The sequence below is a fragment of the Pongo abelii genome, chromosome 9 (genome assembly GCF_028885655.2).
Source record: "Pongo abelii isolate AG06213 chromosome 9, NHGRI_mPonAbe1-v2.0_pri, whole genome shotgun sequence".
Taxonomy (NCBI): Eukaryota; Metazoa; Chordata; class Mammalia; order Primates; family Hominidae; genus Pongo; species Pongo abelii.
The window spans coordinates 93,080,744-93,093,050 of record NC_071994.2 but is presented as its reverse complement, the minus strand read 5'-3'; the positions used below and the strand labels follow the sequence as shown (position 1 = coordinate 93,093,050).

Genomic DNA, 12,307 nt, shown 5'->3' with positions numbered 1-12,307 from the left:
TGCACTCCAGCCTAGATAACAGAGCAAGACAAGAAAGGAAGGAAGGAAGGAAGAAGGAAGGAAGGAAGGAGGAAGGAAGGAGGGAGGGAGGGAGGGACGGATGGAAGGAAAGAAGGAAGGAAGAATTTCAAAACTTTTTGCACCGAAATCAGCTTATACTAACTTGTTATAACATGGCTGAACAAGATCTTGTTTACAGCACTAAGAAAGTTAAGACATCAATTTGAAAGAGCCCCTATGAATTCTGCTTAAACAAACAACAAATTTATGGTAAAGCTTGCATGGAAAAATGGTGAAATCATTAATGCTTTTTTCACAAAAAGCTTATAGGGAAAATGCCGCCAAAGAAATCAGCAGTTTACAAGTGGATAACTTGTAAGAAGGGACAAAATGATGTTGAAGATAAAGCCCAAAGTGGCAGACCATCCACATTTCAAGAAAAAAAAAGTTTGTCTTGTCTGTGCCCTATTTCAAGAGGACCAATGACTAACTGCAGAAACAACAGCCAACACCATAGACATCTCAACTAGTTCCACTCACACAATTCTGACTGTAAGATTAAAGTTGAGCTAAGTTTCCACTTGACAGTTGCCAAAACCTTTGTACCCAGATCATCTGCAGGTAAGAGCAGAGCTTTCAATGGTAATTTTATACAAGTGAGATCAAGATCCAGAAGCATTCTGTATAGTCTCTTCTCATGCTACTAATAAAGACATACCTGAGGCTGGGTAATTTATAAAGGAAAGAGGTTTAATTGATTCCCTGAAGGTGAATGAGGAGCAAAGTCACATCTTACATGGCAGCAGGCAAGAAAATATGTGCAGGGTTTATAAAACCACCAGATCTCATGAAATTCATTCATTATCACAAGAACAGCATGGGAAAGGCCACCACCATGATTTTGTTACCTCCCACTGAGTACCTCCCATGACATGTGGGGATTATTACAATTCAAGGTGAGATTTGGGTGGGGACACAGAGTCAAACCCTATCAAATTTCTTTGAAGAATCATAACAGGAGATGAAACATGGCTTTACCAGTATGATCCCCAAGACAAAACACAATCAAGGCAATGGGTACCAAGAGGTAGAAGTAGTCCAATCAAAGCACAAGCAGGCTGGTCAAGAGCAAAAGTCATAGCAACAGTGTTTTTGGATGCTCAGGACATTTTGCTTGTTGCTTTCCAGAGGTTCAAAGAATGATAACATCTGCTTATTGTAATAGTATTTTGAGAAACTTAGATAAAGCTTAGATAGCGGAAAAATATTTGGGAAAACTTCATCAGAGTGTCCTTTTCCACCACAACAATGCTCCTGCTCATTCTTTTCATGAAACAAGAGCAATTTTGTGAGATTTTTATGAGAAATCATTAGAGATCCACTTTACAGTACTGATTTGGCTCATTCTGACTTCTTTTTGTTCCTAATCTTAAAAAATCTAAAAAGAGCATCCATTTTTCTTTATTTAATAATGTAAAAAAGACTGCATTAACATAGTTATGTTCCAAGACTCTCAGTTTTCTAGGGATGGACTAAATAGCTGGCATCATTATTTACAAAAGCGTCTTGAGCCTGATGAAGCTTATGCTGAGAACATTTAAGAATTTTTTTTAATTTTTATCTTTTAATTTCATTTTCCAGAAGCTTTTGAGATCCCTCTATAATCTGTACAAGTAAATGCATAATACGTCATATTGAATATCTCATACTATGGTTTTATGATTACTGTATAAGAATTGGTTGTTTGTTGATTCACTTTTGTATACCTGACAAGAATACCAGCAATTGTTACATAATGGAAGACTTTGCAATCACTTACACAAAATATCTTTTATCACCTACTAATATTCTAACTTTCTCAACCTAGTAAATACCTATACACTCTTCACAACAGTACCAGTGTCACCTCTGTGAAGCTGCATATAATTCTCTTCTGCAGTCTCACAGATAGATCTGCTTTCTTTTTTGTTTCTCCACTGTAGTCGTTACATTATTGCATGCTTCTGTCATTCCACCTTTTATTTTTTATTGCTTCTATATGTTTAGTTTTTCATCTTTATTGTAAATTTCTGTGTCTTAAAGACACAGACTGAGTCTTTATTCATATTTGTACATGTATTCTATTGTAGAATAATCATTCAATAAAAAATTTTTGGAAGGGTGAGTCTTTATTAAGTTAAATCTAAACCTCAAATTGCAATACATTTAGCAGGTGCTTCTTGGTTTTTTTGTTTCTTTGTTTTGTTTTGTTTTGTTTTGAGATGGAGTCTCGCTCTGTCACCCAGGCTGGAGTGCAGTGGTGCGATCTTGGCTCACTACAACCTCTGCCTCCCGGGTTCACGCCATTCTCCTGCCTCACCCTCCCAAGTAGCTGGGACCATAGGCGCCCGCCACCACACCTGGCTATTTTTTTATATTTTTAGTAGAGACAGAGTTTCACTGTGTTAGCCAGGATGGTCTCGATCTCCTGACCTCATGATCCACCCACCTCGGCCTCCCAAACTGCTGGGATTACAGGCGTGAGCCACCATGCCTGGCCTAGCAGGTGCTTCTTAATAGTCTTAATTATAACCATGGATGAATAGACAAGCATTAAGAGTCGCTATCATTCTTGATAGCTTATTTGATGAGTGTCCTAAGATTTCATAATAATCTGTTTTTAAAAGTAGTTACTATTTTAAAAAATTAACTTGTATGATTCAGGATTTTCTCTGAACAGTACCAACAAAGCAAAATACAGAAATAAATTGGATACTAAGGCTAACGTAATTGCAACTGTCATCTCTAGCAACCAAATTTAGAATTTTAGACACTTGTGTTCATCAAAACAAACTCATTGTTTTATTATGTTCAAAATACTTAACAGTTGTAAAAATAAATATATAGCATAAATTTATATTAATTGTCTTACCCTTTTGTCAGTATCATACATTTGGATTACACATACTAATGTGTTTGGTAAAAGGAGATTCCATTAAGAAAACAAAAATAAGGTTTTGAATAACTTGTAGTCAGATGATCTCTGAAAACTCCCAGTTCTCACAATTTATGAGTTAATAGTTCCTCTTCACTGTCAGCTAGTCTTCACATCCTCAGTCCTGCTTTAGATGGCCCATGGAATTATCCTGCTTGCAACCTGTAGCACCAAACTAAGACAAGGAAAAACCCCATCTATCTGGTGAGCTTGAAGAGAATTCTTAAAGGTAGAGCTATAAATTCCACTTTCCTTCCCCTTAGATGACCATAAGGTTTAACCTTTCACTAAACTACACACTAGCTGTTTTACCTGATTATATAGGTTTGCATCCTAAACCTCACATCAGTATAGAAGACAAATATTTCTGGGTGTTACATGGATCACACTTTGTAGTGTGAGGTAGTGAAGACATTGTAGTGATGACAAAATGTAATAAATTCAATTCCACAAGTGTATATTAACACCCATTCAGTGCTAGGTCTTGTGCTATATGCTGGTGATAGTTCTTTCTTCTTCCCTTCATACAGAAACTCTTTGAAAGAAAAATCTATATATTTATCTTCTCTTCCTTCTCTTTCCATTCCTTTTCAACCTTCAATCACCTGACTTCTAACCTAACACTCCATATAAACCACTCTGGAAAAGATCCTTATTACTTCCCAATTGCCAAATTTAATGGACTCCAGTCAATGTTTACCCTACTGTGCCTGTTTGCTGCATTTGACATTTTGACTGCTTGTTCCTACTTTGGTTTCTCTATGTCCATTCTATCCTTCTTCTCTTCCTGCTATTTTTATGTTTTTAATCTCAGAGCTCCTTTTTATCTTATTTATACCTCAAATGCTACATTTTTCAATGTCTTGTCCTTTCTTCTTTTATTTTTTCTTCTTTTTTTCTTTTCTCTTCTTATCCTCACTACGTGATCTCATACATATCCAGGGCTTCAGTTACCACTCATATGCTGATAGATCCCAAGGCCACAGTTCTAATTTAGAGCTTTCCCTTGATAACAAATGCTGTCATATATCTCTTCTGTAGAAGCCCAATGGGCACCTCAATCTAAACCTATATAAAACTCAGCTCGTTATTGTTTCTTCTGGATTCATCTTATTCTACTGAAGTCAGGCCCCTCATTATCACTGCCTAAAATACTGCCAAGTCTCCAAGCTGATCTTGTTGTGAAATTCCTACTCCTCAGTCTATCCATTACACCTCTGACAGAGTGAAATTTCAAAAAGGTAAATGAGATCTTGTCAGAGCCCTACATAAAACATACATCTGACTGACTCCAAGTACCCAGACAATAAAGTTCAAATTCCTTGGTACGATATACAAAGATTCCTTGACAACATCCCTACATTTACAGTACTACTGTAATGTACTACTCCACATCAACTAATTTCAGTTTTCAAATAAAACATGCTATGTATAACCTTCTGTAATTCTCATATTGCTCCTTCTGTGTAGAAAATTCTACCTCACAGTTGACCTAATGAACTCTTGTACACGTTTCAAAGGAGTTCAAGTCTCTCTCTAATAAAGCTTTCCATCACTCCTCCTTACATCCCCATAGATAGAAAGACACTCATTATATTTTGCTCCTTCACTACAGCCAATTAATATTTTCATCATGGAGTCTGATTTACTAACCTTTTTTTTTTATGTGTCTGCTTTACCTTTACATACTTTAAGTTTCATAAAGACAGAGTCTTTGTTTTATTCATTATTTTATCCCCAGTTTGTCATATGTTAAGCATCTAATAAATGATTAGTAAAAGCATGATTGCATAAATAAATTCATGTGAAAGCTTTTCTGCCCTCATCTGTCTCAAAGCCTAATGGGGAAACACATACACAAACATTAAAAATTATTAAGTATGTAGCTTCAGTGGTTGAATTGTGTGCATTCTGACTGTTATTTCCAGTTAAGTCAAAGGAAGACATATATAATCATAGTAAACATAAAGTGTCTTGCTGTGTCTTTTGCAATTTGTGTGTGTGTGTGCAATTGTGTGTAGTTGGTTTTATACATCTCCCAAATACTGAAGCAAAATAAAAATACAGAGCCTGAGTATAATATAAAGTTAGTCAAACTATCCATATAGTAATTTATTTTTAGAGAAATAAATTCCATGAGAAATATGTGAGAAGCTACCCCTATACAAGGAACCTGTGTTTTTATCATGTCCTAAATTCTGTGGTTAACAATGGCTGTAGATTAGAACACATTTAAGGTTGCGGTTCTTTCAGCTGTTGGCAAATTGTAGAACACAAAAGTAAGAGAATACAAAAAAGAAATCCATTGGAAACTAAACCCAGTATTTGAAATTCTGAGTTGTTACCTGGGCTTTAGTCATGTTTTTTCTCATTGGAGTAGGGTCAGTGTGACAAGGCTGAAGTAGATGCAAAAATGATGAATGTAATGAGGGGAAGAGGTTGAGGAAATTATTCTGCAACCCATGATTTAGGTTTCAAATAAAGATACTTTCTAAAGGAAATGAAATTGGTGATCTCAGTTTGCTCCCTAGCAACTACTGTAGTGGAGATGCAATATGAATGCATCAGCATGTTTCACATATTGGGAATCTCTGTGGAAATGTATAATGAGCTCCTGTTGGGGCGGTTTTCCATACTATGCTTCAGTGCGAGGGCATGCAATTGTCCAGATATCTGCAGCATTCTGAGCTGCTCAACAAATTTTAAATGTTTTGGAGATAAAAATAGTTTGAGCCTTTCCCTAAATACTCTCCAAGGTACGAGGCTGATAACAAAGTAGAGCCCCCAAACTTAAAAAACTGAAGCCTGCATCATTTGAGTGTCCAGTTTGGCAAGAAACTGGCTGACATTTATGCTGAAAATCACACAGGCCATGTGGCTATTGACAAGCTTATTTTCAGAAAGAAATACACAGTGACATTTAATCAAAATGTAATTCATTGGTATGAAATTTGATGAGCTAGCACAAAGTCAATTGTGTTTGATGGTTTATTTCCAATTAACTTAAGACACATTTGAAATTTCCCTGCTTCTTAACAATTAATTGTTTTAAATCCATTCATAAAAATTAAATAAACACAATGTGCTGAATTTAAAAATCTATCTTTATCTGTTTCCATTTTCATCTCTTTCTTTTTCAATCTCTTTCATCCTTTTTGTCTTTTAAAGAAAGATAGGACGTGAAGAAGGACTGCCATCTACTGGTATACAAGAAATATTTCTGAAATAGATGAACAGCACCAAGTATCCTGGTGGCTTTGTGGAAAACATTCCTTGACACAAAAGAAAAGCTTATTATGCTTTATGCTCTTCAAATGAAACAATGGTTAATATATTCATTTACTCACTCACTTCAACAAAATTGAATTTAGCACCTACCAGTATTGCCAAGCACTGAGCTAAACCCATAGAGAACACAGAAATGACTAAATCATGGTACTTGATAGAAAAATCATTTCATTTTCTTTCCTTCCTCTTTTCATGTACTGTCAATAGTATACAAATATGTTTTTGTAGCATACACTTGAGTTAATGGATTGAGGCTCTGAGAATAATATCTGGAAAATATTAAATATTTACAGGCTATGCTGCTGGCAAAAATATTCCCAGGAGGATGCCAGAAGCATACAAATCTCATAAATACCTCTTTTCTCACTCATTCAATATTCAGTCTACTTATTTTAATATCTGTAATAATCCCTTTAAATATTACCATTCACAAAGGAATAAAGACGGAAAAGCAGCTCTCTTAAATGTTTTTCTTAATAGGAGATATAGAAAAGGAATATTGAAAGTGGTACAGAATACACACAGATATTGATTTCACAACATTAATACTGACAAATACATTGAGAATATTCAGCACATACCTGAGGATGCTAGCAAGCCTGCCCTAATACCTATGCTACTTACTCTATCAAGCCAGAAACACTCAGGCATCGAAAAAAGCTTACAACATATATGACCATCAAAGACGAGTTTAAAAAAATGTACAAACATTACTGATTTAAAGCGTTTCCATTACAAACCTTACTTTTTCATGAAAACTTGGTTTTCCCAGGACACATCAACTTTGAAGATGATACAAAGATATTTGTTGCAGAGACTCCAACCCGATTTTATTATCACAAATTCAAACCTTCTCAGCCTCCCTCTACCTGTGGATATAACACTCATAAACCCCCTTGCCAACTGAAAGAGCATGTGTCTTTCATTTACTTCTATAACCTAGTCATAGTATAATGCTTGGCCTGCTATACGTCCCCAGTACTTTTATATTAAGAGACCAAATGAATATAATTGACTTTTTTGTCCTGTGGGAAATTAGAGAGGCTCCCACCAGTGATATATCAATGCCTTGCTCTATTGCTTCTCAAGTCTCAATATTGCTTTATTAAAGAAAAAAATCATGGTGAGGAAATTTTAGCCTTACAGAAAAGTTACAAAGATAGTACATTCTCATACACTCTTTATCCAACGTCCCCTTAATGTTAATATCTCACATAACCAAAGTATAATTATTAAAAGTAAGAATATAAAAACCATATACTACCATTAACTAAACCAGGGGTCTCCAACCCCTGGGTCATGGACTGGTACCCATCCACGGCCTGTTAGGAACCGGGACGCACAGCAGGAGGTGAGTAGCAGTCGAGAAGGCAAAGCTTCATCTGTATTTACAGCGATTCCTCATCTCTGGCATTACCTCCTGAGCTCCACTTCCTGTCAGATCAATGGTGGCATTAGATTCACATAGGAGTTTGAACCCTATTGCGAAATGCACATGCAATGGATCTAGGTTGCGCGTTCCTGGGATTCCAATGCTTGATGATCTGTCACTGTCTCCCATCACCCCCAAATAAAACCATCTATTTGCAGGAAAACAAGCTTAGGGCTCCTACTGATTCTACATTATGGTGATATATATAATTATTTCATTATATATTATGATGTAATAATAATAGAAATAAAGTATGCAATAAATGTAATGCACTTGAATCATTCCAAAACAATTCCACCCTGGCCTGAGTCTGGAAAAATTGTCTTCCACGAAACCAGTCCCTGGTGCCAAAAAGGTTGGGGACCACTGAACTAAACTACAGAATTGTTTTAGTTTCTCCACCTTTTCCACTAAAGTACACATTTATGTTCTAGGACACAGCCACACCTCGTTTTGTTGTGCTTCACTTTATTGTGCTGCACAGATACTGTGTATTTTACAAATTGAGGGCTTGTGGCAACCCTGTATTGAGCAACTCTACCAGCTCCATTTTTCCAACAGCATGTGCTCAATTCATGTGTCTGTACCACATTTTGGTAATTTTTGAAATATTTCCAACTTTATCATTATTATCTGTTATGGTGACCTGTGATCAGTAATATTTGATATTACTATCATAATTGTTTTGCGGCACCACGAACTATGCCCATAAAAGATAGTGAACTTAACAGGTAAATGTTATGTACATTCTGACTGGCTCCATCAACCAGCCGTTCCTTCATCTCTCTCTCCCTCTCTTCAGGCCTCCCTATTCCCTAAGATATAATATTAAAATTAGGCCAATGAATAACCCTACTATGGCCTCTAAGTGTTCAAGTTAGAGTCACATAACTATTATTTTAAATCAAAAGCTAGAAATGATTAAGCTTGTGAGGAAGGCATGTTTGAGATAGGCCAAAAGATTGGCCTCTTGTGCCAAAGAGTTAGCCAAGTTGTGAAAGGAGAAGTTATTGAAGGAAATTAGTGAACACATGAGTGATAAGAAAGAAATACAGCCTTATTGCTGATATGGAGAAACTTTTAGTGGTCTAAATAGGAGATCAAACCAGCCACAACATTCCTTTAATTCAAAACCTAATCCAGAGCAAGACACAAACTCTCTTTAATTCCAAGAAGGTAGATAGAGGTGAGGAAGCTGCAGGAGAAAGGTTGGAAGCTAGCCATTATGTGGCACATATATGCCATGGAATACTATGCAGCCATAAAAAATGATGAGTTCATGTCCTTTGTAGAGACATGGATGAAGCTGGAAACCATCATTCTCAGCAAACTGTCGCAAGGACAAAAAACCAAACACTGCATGTTCTCACTCATAGGTGGGAATTGAACAACGAGAACACATGGTTAGAGGAAGGGGAACATCACACACCAGGGCCTGTTGTGGGGTGGGGGTAGGGGGGAGGGATAGCATTTGGAGATATAGCTAATGTTAAATGACAAGTTACTGGGTTCAGCACACCAACATGGCACATGTATACATATGTAAAATCATGGTGGGGTAATTTTAGCCTTACAAAAAAGTTACAAAGATAGTAAATTGTGCACATGTACCCTAAAACTTAAAGTATAATTTAAAAAAAAAAAGGTTGGCAGCTAGCAAAGGTTGACTAATGAGATATAAGGAAAGAAGCCATCACCGTAACATAAAAATGCAAGGTGAAACAGCAAGTGCTGATGGAGAAGCTTCAGCAAGTTATCCAGAAGATCTACCTACAATTATTGATGAAGGTGGCTACAATAAACAAAAAATAATCAATGTAGACCAAACAGCCTTATAATGGAAGAGGATGCCATCTAGGACTTTCATAGCTAGAGAGAAGTTAATGCCTGACTTCAAAGCTTCAAAAGACAGGCTGACTCTTTTGTTAGGGGCTAAAGCAGTTGGTGACTTTAAGTTGCCACTAATCCTCATTACCATTTCATTTTGAAAATCCTAGAGCCCTTAAATGTACTCTGCCTGTGCTCTATAAATGAAACAACAAAGCCTAGATGATAGCACATCTGCTTATAGCATGATTTACTAAATGTTTTAAGTCCATTGTTGAGACTTACTGCTTATAAAAAAGATTGCTTTCAAAATATTACTGCTCATTGAAAGTGCACCTAGTCAAACAAGAGCTCTGATGGAGAGATACAAGAAGATTAATATTGTTTTCATACCTGCAAACTCAGTATTCACTCTGTAGCCCATGGATCAAAGAGAAATTTCAACTTTCAAGTCTCATTTGTTCAGCAGTACATTTCATAAGGCTATAGCTTCCATATAAATTGTGAATCTTCTGATGGATCTTGACAAAACAAGTTGAAAAACTTTGGGAAATAATTAACCATTCTAAGATGTCATTAAGAGCATTAGTGATTTATGAGACAAGGTCAAAATGTCAACTGTAACAGGAGTTTGAAGAAGTTGATGACTTTGAGTATTCAAGACATTATTAGAGGAAGTAACTGCAGATGTGGAAATAGCAAGTGAACTACAATTAGAAGTGGAGCCTGAAGATGTGACTGAATCACTGCAATCTCATAATGAAACTTGAATGGATGAGAAGTTTCTTCTTCTGGATGAGAAAAAAAAAACTGGTTTCTTGAGACAAAATCGACTCTTAGTGAAGATGCTGTGAACATTGTTGAAATGCCAACAAAGGATCTAAAATATTCCATAAACATTTTTTTATGTTAATGACTTTACTTTGAGACATGATGGAAAAATATTACAGGTACACATGGAAAAGACATGATCACCAAGTGAAAATCTAACCAGAAAGCTTTAATGTCTGTCAGCTAAGCTGAAGCTGAAATTCTGGGAGCACGACATGCTGCAGGGCCAAAGGGAATGGATTAGTATTCCTCTCCTTCTTCCTCACCCTCTCCTTCAACAGAATCCACACCAACCTTCTCATAATCCTTCTCAAGGGCAGCCGTGTCTTCACGGGCCACTGAAAACTCCCCTTCCTCCATCCCCTCACCCATATACCAGTGAACAAACACACGCTTGGCATACATCAGGTCAAACTTGTGGTCCAGTTGAGCCCAGGCCTCAGCAATGGCCATGGTGTTTCTCAGCATGTACACAGCTCTCTGTACCTTGGCCAGGTCTCCACCAGGCACCACAGTGGGAGGCTGGTAGTTGATGCCAACCTTGAAGCCAGTGTGGCACCAATCTACAAACTGGACGCTGTGCTTGGTCTTGATGGTGGCAATGGCAGCATTGACATCTTTGGGAACTACATCACCACGGTACAATAGGCAGCAAGCCATGTATTTACCATGGCGAGGGTCACATTTCACCATCTGGTTGGCTGGCTCAAAGCAAGCATTGGTGATCTCTGCTACAGAAAGCTGTTCATGGTAGGCTTTCTCAGCAGAGATGATAGGGGCATATGTGGCCAGAGGGAAGTGGATGTGGGGATAGGGCACCAGGTTGGTCTGGAATTCTGTCAGGTCAACATTCAGGGCTCCATCAAATCTCAGGGAAGCAGCGATGGAGGACACAATCTGGCTAATAAGGCGGTTAAGGTTAGTGTAGGTTGGGCGCTCGATATCGAGGTTTCTACAACAGATGTCATAGATGGCCTCATTGTCTACCATGAAGGCACAATCAGAGTGCTCCAGGGTGGTGTGGGTGGTGAGGATGGAGTTGTAGGGCTCAACTACAGCTGTGGAAACCCTGGGGTGCCGGGTAAATGGAGAACTCCAGCTTGGACTTCTTGCCATAATCAACTGAGAGACTTTCCATGACCAGGGAGGTGAACCCAGAACCAGTTCCCCCACCAAAGCTGTGGAAAACCAAGAAGCCCTGAAGACCAGTGCACTGGTCAGCCAGCTTGTGAATTCGGTCCAACACAAGGTCAATGATCTCCTTGCCAATGGTGTAGTGCTGTCAGGCATAGTTATTGGCAGCATCTTCCTTGCCTGTGATGAGCTGCTCAGGGTGAAAGAGCTGGCGGTAGGTGCCAATGCAAACTTCATCAATGACCATGGGTTCCAAGTCTACAAACACAGCCCAGGGCATGTGCTTGCCAGCACCCATCTCACTGAAGAAGGTGTTGAAGAAGTCATCTCCTCCCCCAACAGTCTTGTCACTTGGCATCTGGTCATCGGGCTGGATGCCGTGTTCCAGGCAGTAGAGCTCCCAGCAGGCATTGCCAATCTGGACACCAGCCTGGCCAACATGGATGCAGATGCACTCACGCATAGTGGCTAGGGATTAGGAGGCGAAGGCGACAGGAGCAGACACCGGGTCCCGGTTACCGTCCTCGACAAGCTAAGAGTCGAGGTAAGTAACGCACTGGGAATATTCCATAAACTTAGTTGATAAAGCAGCAGCAGAGTTTCAGAGGATTGACTCCAATTTTGAAAAAAAAGTCCTACTTAGGTAAAATGCTATCAAACAGCATTACACGCAACAGAGAAATTTTTCATGAAAGGAAGAATCAGTCAATGAGGCAAACTTCATTGTTGTCTTGTTAAAAATTGCCACAGCCACCCCAACCTTCAGCAATTACCACCCTGACCAATCAGTAGCCATCAACATTGAGGCAGGCCCCTCCATC

At 38.2% G+C, this 12,307-nt stretch overlaps 1 pseudogene; it reads right to left on the bottom strand.

The window, feature by feature from the left end:
• Positions 1–10,553: 10,553 nt before the first annotated feature.
• On the bottom strand, positions 10,554–12,039 carry LOC100461286 (tubulin alpha-1B chain-like; annotated as a pseudogene).
• Positions 12,040–12,307: the final 268 nt, after the last annotated feature.